The sequence below is a fragment of the Schistocerca cancellata genome, chromosome 6, assembly GCF_023864275.1.
Source record: "Schistocerca cancellata isolate TAMUIC-IGC-003103 chromosome 6, iqSchCanc2.1, whole genome shotgun sequence".
Classification (NCBI taxonomy): Eukaryota; Metazoa; Arthropoda; class Insecta; order Orthoptera; family Acrididae; genus Schistocerca; species Schistocerca cancellata.
In genome coordinates this window covers 439,706,907-439,712,906 of record NC_064631.1, presented here as the reverse complement: position 1 = coordinate 439,712,906, position 6,000 = coordinate 439,706,907, and positions in this window count along the sequence as shown.

The following is a 6,000-nucleotide window of genomic DNA, read 5'->3' as shown; positions in this document are numbered from 1 at the left end:
CTGGGCAAGTGAAGCGCAATACATGGGCCTAGCCCTCTTAGCCTCTCCTTGTCTGCGGCTTCCCCCCTTCCCGTGGGCCCGCCGATACGCCAGTCCTAGATAGGGCTGGTAAGCAGAGTGGAAGTCCGCACTTGTGGCTTTGGGGGGGTTACCAGCCCCCCATCGCATAACCCTTAAAGTTGGGACAACGAAACAAGAGAATACGGGTACCGGGCCTTGCGCTGAAGGTCCCGGCCCAACAGTCTCGACTGCTAGCCCACCAACCATTCCTGAAGTAGAAGAAGCCGGGGAGCCATGGTTCCACTGCAGCACCTGCAGCCGTGCTTTCCGCAGCAAGATCGGGCTCGGTCAACACCGCCGCCGCGCCTATCCGGAAGCGGCGAATGCGGAGATCACCACAGACAGGAAGCGAGCTCGGTGGGCGGAAGAGGAGATGCGGGAGCTCGCCCTGGCGGAGGCTAGGCTTCTCTGTGCCAGCGACTCCAAGTTCCTATTTGCAAACCAGGAGCTTCTACCCCTGTTTCCGCACCGTACCCTGGACGCCATCAAGTGCAGGAGGAGGACGGCGGCACACAGGGCTATGGTGCGGGAATATGTGGAGGAGCTGACGCGGGAACAACAGGCGCAGCATGGACTGCACCATCCACCCGCCTCGGAGTCGCTGCCGGAGGAGCCACCCTCTCCGCCGGAGCTGGAGCGCCCGCCACCAACATCTGCAATCGACGAAGCTATATGGAGGCACCTCGGCGGTCTGCCGCAGTCAGCCGCGCGCTTCTCGGCCCTGGACGACCTTGTATGTTTGGGACCGCGTACGCCGTCGGCGGTGGTCGCGGCCGGGCTGCTTGAGGCCCTCCGTGCTGACGGCTCTGAGGAAGCAGGATTAAGGAAGAAGAAGACGCCGCGCCCGCCATCCAAGCAGCGGCCAGATGGTGGCCCTCCGCTCTCCAAGCGGAGGCGCCGCCCGTGGGAGTACGCCAGGTGCCAGGATGCCTTCAGGAAGAACCGCGCACGATGCGTGCGTGGCCTCCTGAACGGCACCCTGCTCCAGCCGCCGCCGAACATCCCTGGGCTGGTGGACTTCTGGCGCAGCCTCTTCACGACGGAGCCACCCTCCACCGCAGGCTCCATTCTTGACCGGCTTCTCCCGCGCTCGGAGTCTGTTGACTTCGAGCGCCTGTGGGGGCCGATCACTGCAGAAGAGGTTGCGGCTGCCTTGCCACCCAGAGGTTCCGTTGCCGGCCCTGACGGGCTCTCGCCGGTGCAGCTGCGCCGCCTTCCGGCGGAGGTCACCACCAAATTGTTAAACCTTTTCCTGCTTACCCGCAAGCTTCCCTCATCCCTCCTCCGATCCAGGACCTCCCTGCTTCCTAAGACAGCCGCCCCAGCATCCCCCGCTGACTTTCGGCCCATCACCGTCTGCTCGGTGTTAGCCAGAACCTTTCATAAGGTTCTGGCGACTCGCCTTATGCGGATGTGTGCTGTGGACGAACGTCAGCGGGCTTTCATCCCAAGGGATGGGATGCTGGAGAACACTTTCCTCCTCGACTGGGTGCACGTCGGCGCCGTCCGCCGCTGTCGTTCTGTGTTCATGGCGTCTCTCGATGTGTCTAAGACGTCCGATTCGTTGGACCATGCGGCCCTCCACCCTGTGCTTAAAGCCCATGGTCTTCCGGACGAATTCACTGACTACATCGAGGGCTGCTATGCGCACAGCACGACGGTAATTGCGGGGGGCGGCGACCAGTCCCCGGCCGTGCGGCCAGCGAGACGTGTCCGGCAAGGAGATCCTTTGTCTCCTCTCCTTTTTAACTTCGCTGTCGACTGTGTTTTAAACCAGCTGCCCTCACACATAGATGTTAAGGTGTTGGGCCGCCAGATCAACGCGGCGGCCTTCGCGGACGACATCCTGCTCTTCGCTTCCACGAAGGGGGGCCTGCAGTGCCTCATCAACGCAGCAGTGGCAGTCCTCGACCAACTGGGGCTGCGGGTCAACCCGCGGAAGTGTCTCACCCTCGCACTCGTGGCGTCCGGCCGCGAGAAGAAAGTGAAGGTGGATGCCTGCGTCACCTTCACTGCCGGCGACACCACCATGCCGGCGTTGGGAGTGGGTGAGACCTTCCGCTATCTCGGACTGCAGTTCTCCTCCTCTGGGCGGTGCCTCTTCCATCCGAGGCACCACATAGAAGGGCAGCTGTCCATCATCACGCGGGCGCCGCTGAAGCCGCAGCAGCGGCTGTATGCACTTCGTGAGTTTCTTCTCCCGGGCCTGTACCATGGCCTAGCCCTGAGCCGCACCCGCATCGGTGCGCTCAAGGCCATGGACAACTGCGTTCGGGCTGTGGTGAGGAGATGGTTCCGCCTCTCAGCAGATACCCCCTTGGGCTACTTTCACGCTTCAATAGCCCATGGGGCCTTGGGATTCCATCTGCCCGCTGGATGGGGCCAACCCTGAGGCGGGGCAGCCTCCTCACTCTGTTGCAGCTCGAGCCCTCCACCACCGTCGCAGACCTGGGGGAGGCACGACGCGAAGTGGCGGCGCTAGAACGACACCTTACGTGGGAGGACCATCTGCTGCAATCGGCTGCTAAAGTTGGTGAGATGTGGGCGGCGCGCCTGCATATTACCTTCGACGGGGCAGCTCTTTCGTCGTCAGCCAGGACATCTAGCCAACACAGCTGGGTCGAGGACACCAGTCGCTTCCTGTCGGGCCGTGACTATGTGCCGTGCATCCGCACGCGGATCAGCGCATTACCAACTAAAGCGCGCAGGAGTCGTGGCCGAGACAGGGAGAAGATGTATCGCGCGAGGTGCAACGCCGTCGAGACCGCGAACCACGTCGTCCAGGGCTGCGGGCTCACCAGCCGAGCCCGGGTGCGGCGTCACGACGCGGTAGTGAAATACGTCGCGCGCGGGCTGGCTCAACGAGGGTTCGACGTGTCTGTCGAGCCACACCTCCGAACGCCAGAGGGAGTCCGCAAGCCCGACATCGTAGCGTCGAAGGACGGCGTGGCGCATGGCATCGATGCGCCAATCGTCGGCGACCACCTCGACACCGACTGGTGTCACCGGCAGAAGGCGGCGAAGTATGATGTCCCGTCGGTGCGGCGTGCTGTCGGCGCTCTCCGACCCGCAGCCAGCAGCTTACAGTTCGAGACAGTGACCCTGAACTGGAGGGGGACTTGGGCACCTACATCTGCCCGCCAGCTCCTACAACTGGGCTCCCGCAGGCGGGAGTTAAGCACCATAAGCACGCGGGTGCTCGGAGGAACAACATGGATCTTCGGCCTGTTTGAAAACATGACGTCGACAAAGCCGAAGTACAGGGAGGGCGTGGGCTAGTGAGTCGGTGTTTTTTAGGTTAGTTTGCCCTGACTCCTGGGGCTTCAATATCGGGAGCAATACCGTCCTTTATTCTTAACTTGTAATTTAATTGTTTGTACTTGTGAATAATGTAATGTCTTAGCGGTTGCACCAACAGCGGTAACCGGCGCCCCTGTGAGCTCCTCTCGGGGAGTATGGCGCACTAGCTCTTAAGACTGTATGTTTACTTGTGTTATTCACATGTATTTTCTGTGAATAAAGACAGCTTTATAGCCAAATGCCTCTTCACACGACCAAAAATTTCAGCAAACGCGAGGAGCAACTGGAGGAAGTAACTAAGACTCTAGGCATATAGATGCGTATCGCTTCTGGCGGATTGGCAACCGTAAGAATGAGAATGTAAAGGCGGCCATAAAGGGGTAGCAACTGGCAGGACAACTATGACTCTCTTAAGGTAGCCAAATGAATCGTCACCAGATATAAAACTCAGGAAACACGAGCATAGACTGGCGGGAGTAACTGTGATACTAGGCGTATAGTTGCGTATAGCTTCAGGGGGACTGGCAACAGTAAGAATGAGAATGTAAAAGTAGCATGTTTACTTGACATTTTTTCTTGGTTTGGTCCATACTACCAGCTCAGAAACATGCCTCCCCTACAATCTTAGCAAGAACAGTACCAGTACTTGTGTTCCATTGTCAGAGGTAAGACGGCGGTTAATACACTCCTGGAAATTGAAATAAGAACACCGTGAATTCATTGTCCCAGGAAGGGGAAACTTTATTGACACATTCCTGGGGTCAGATACATCACATGATCACACTGACAGAACCACAGGCACATAGACACAGGCAACAGAGCATGCACAATGTCGGCACTAGTACAGTGTATATCCACCTTTCGCAGCAATGCAGGCTGCTATTCTCCCATGGAGACGATCGTAGAGATGCTGGATGTAGTCCTGTGGAACGGCTTGCCATGCCATTTCCACCTGGCGCCTCAGTTGGACCAGCGTTCGTGCTGGACGTGCAGACCGCGTGAGACGACGCTTCATCCAGTCCCAAACATGCTCAATGGGGGACAGATCCGGAGATCTTGCTGGCCAGGGTAGTTGACTTACACCTTCTAGAGCACGTTGGGTGGCACGGGATACATGCGGACGTGCATTGTGCTGTTGGAACAGCAAGTTCCCTTGCCGGTCTAGGAATGGTAGAACGATGGGTTCGATGACGGTTTGGATGTACCTTGCACTATTCAGTGTCCCCTCGACGATCACCAGTGGTGTACGGCCAGTGTAGGAGATCGCTCCCCACACCATGATGCCGGGTGTTGGCCCTGTGTGCCTCGGTCGTATGCAGTCCTGATTGTGGCGCTCACCTGCACGGCGCCAAACACGCATACGACCATCATTGGCACCAAGGCAGAAGCGACTCTCATCGCTGAAGACGACACGTCTCCATTCGTCCCTCCATTCACGCCTGTCGCGACACCACTGGAGGCGGGCTGCACGATGTTGAGGCGTGAGCGGAAGACGGCCTAACGGTGTGCGGGACCGTAGCCCAGCTTCATGGAGACGGTTGCGAATGGTCCTCGCCGATACCCCAGGAGCAACAGTGTCCCTAATTTGCTGGGAAGTGGCGGTGCGGTCCCCTACGGCACTGCGTAGGATCCTACGGTCTTGGCGTGCACCCGTGCGTCGCTGCGGTCCGGTCCCAGGTCGACGGGCACGTGCACCTTCCGCCGACCACTGGCGACAACATCGATGTACTGTGGAGACCTCACGCCCCACGTGTTGAGCAATTCGGCGGTACGTCCACCCGGCCTCCCGCATGCCCACTATACGCCCTCGCTCAAAGTCCGTCATCTGCACATACGGTTCACGTCCACGCTGTCGCGGCATGCTACCAGTGTTAAAGACTGCGATGGAGCTCCGTATGCCACGGCAAACTGGCTGACACTGACGGCGGCGGTGCACAAATGCTGCGCAGCTAGCGCCATTCGACGGCCAACACCGCGGTTCCTGGTGTGTCCGCTGTGCCGTGCGTGTGATCATTGCTTGTACAGCCCTCTCGCAGTGTCCGGAGCAAGTATGGTGGGTCTGACACACCGGTGTCAATGTGTTCTTTTTTCCATTTCCAGGAGTGTATACGGGTCCTGCCATCTAGATTTAGGTTTTTTCCGTGATTTCTCTAAATCGTTTACGCTAAATGCCGAGTTGGTTCGTTTGAGTAGGTCACGGTCGGTTTCCTTCCCTGATCTCTAATGACCATTCAGTCGACGAACGTTAAACCCAAAAATTCATTTCCTTCTGGGTGACACTAAATATAGCTATTGACAACCCTTACTGTCTTCCTTTCAGCATATATGTTATATGCCATCAGAGCGTTACTATGGTTAATTTTCAGTCTCACATGATCAATGGGTATTTTCCATTCGTTGCTCTTATTGTTCTTCAGCAATCAGAGGAATTAAAACAGCCCATTCATGACCAAAAATGATTCAGATACGGTCCGTTATTTGTGTTCCTTCTACATCCTACTGTAGTGGTTGGCAAACGTCTTCGAAATTTGTAGAAGCGTTATTGAAATAGATGACTGATTTTTATGCTTGTGCCAAATAAAAACAAGAGGGTTGACAATGTTAGATATGAAAAACGAAAACAGAAACTTGTAGGAAGCT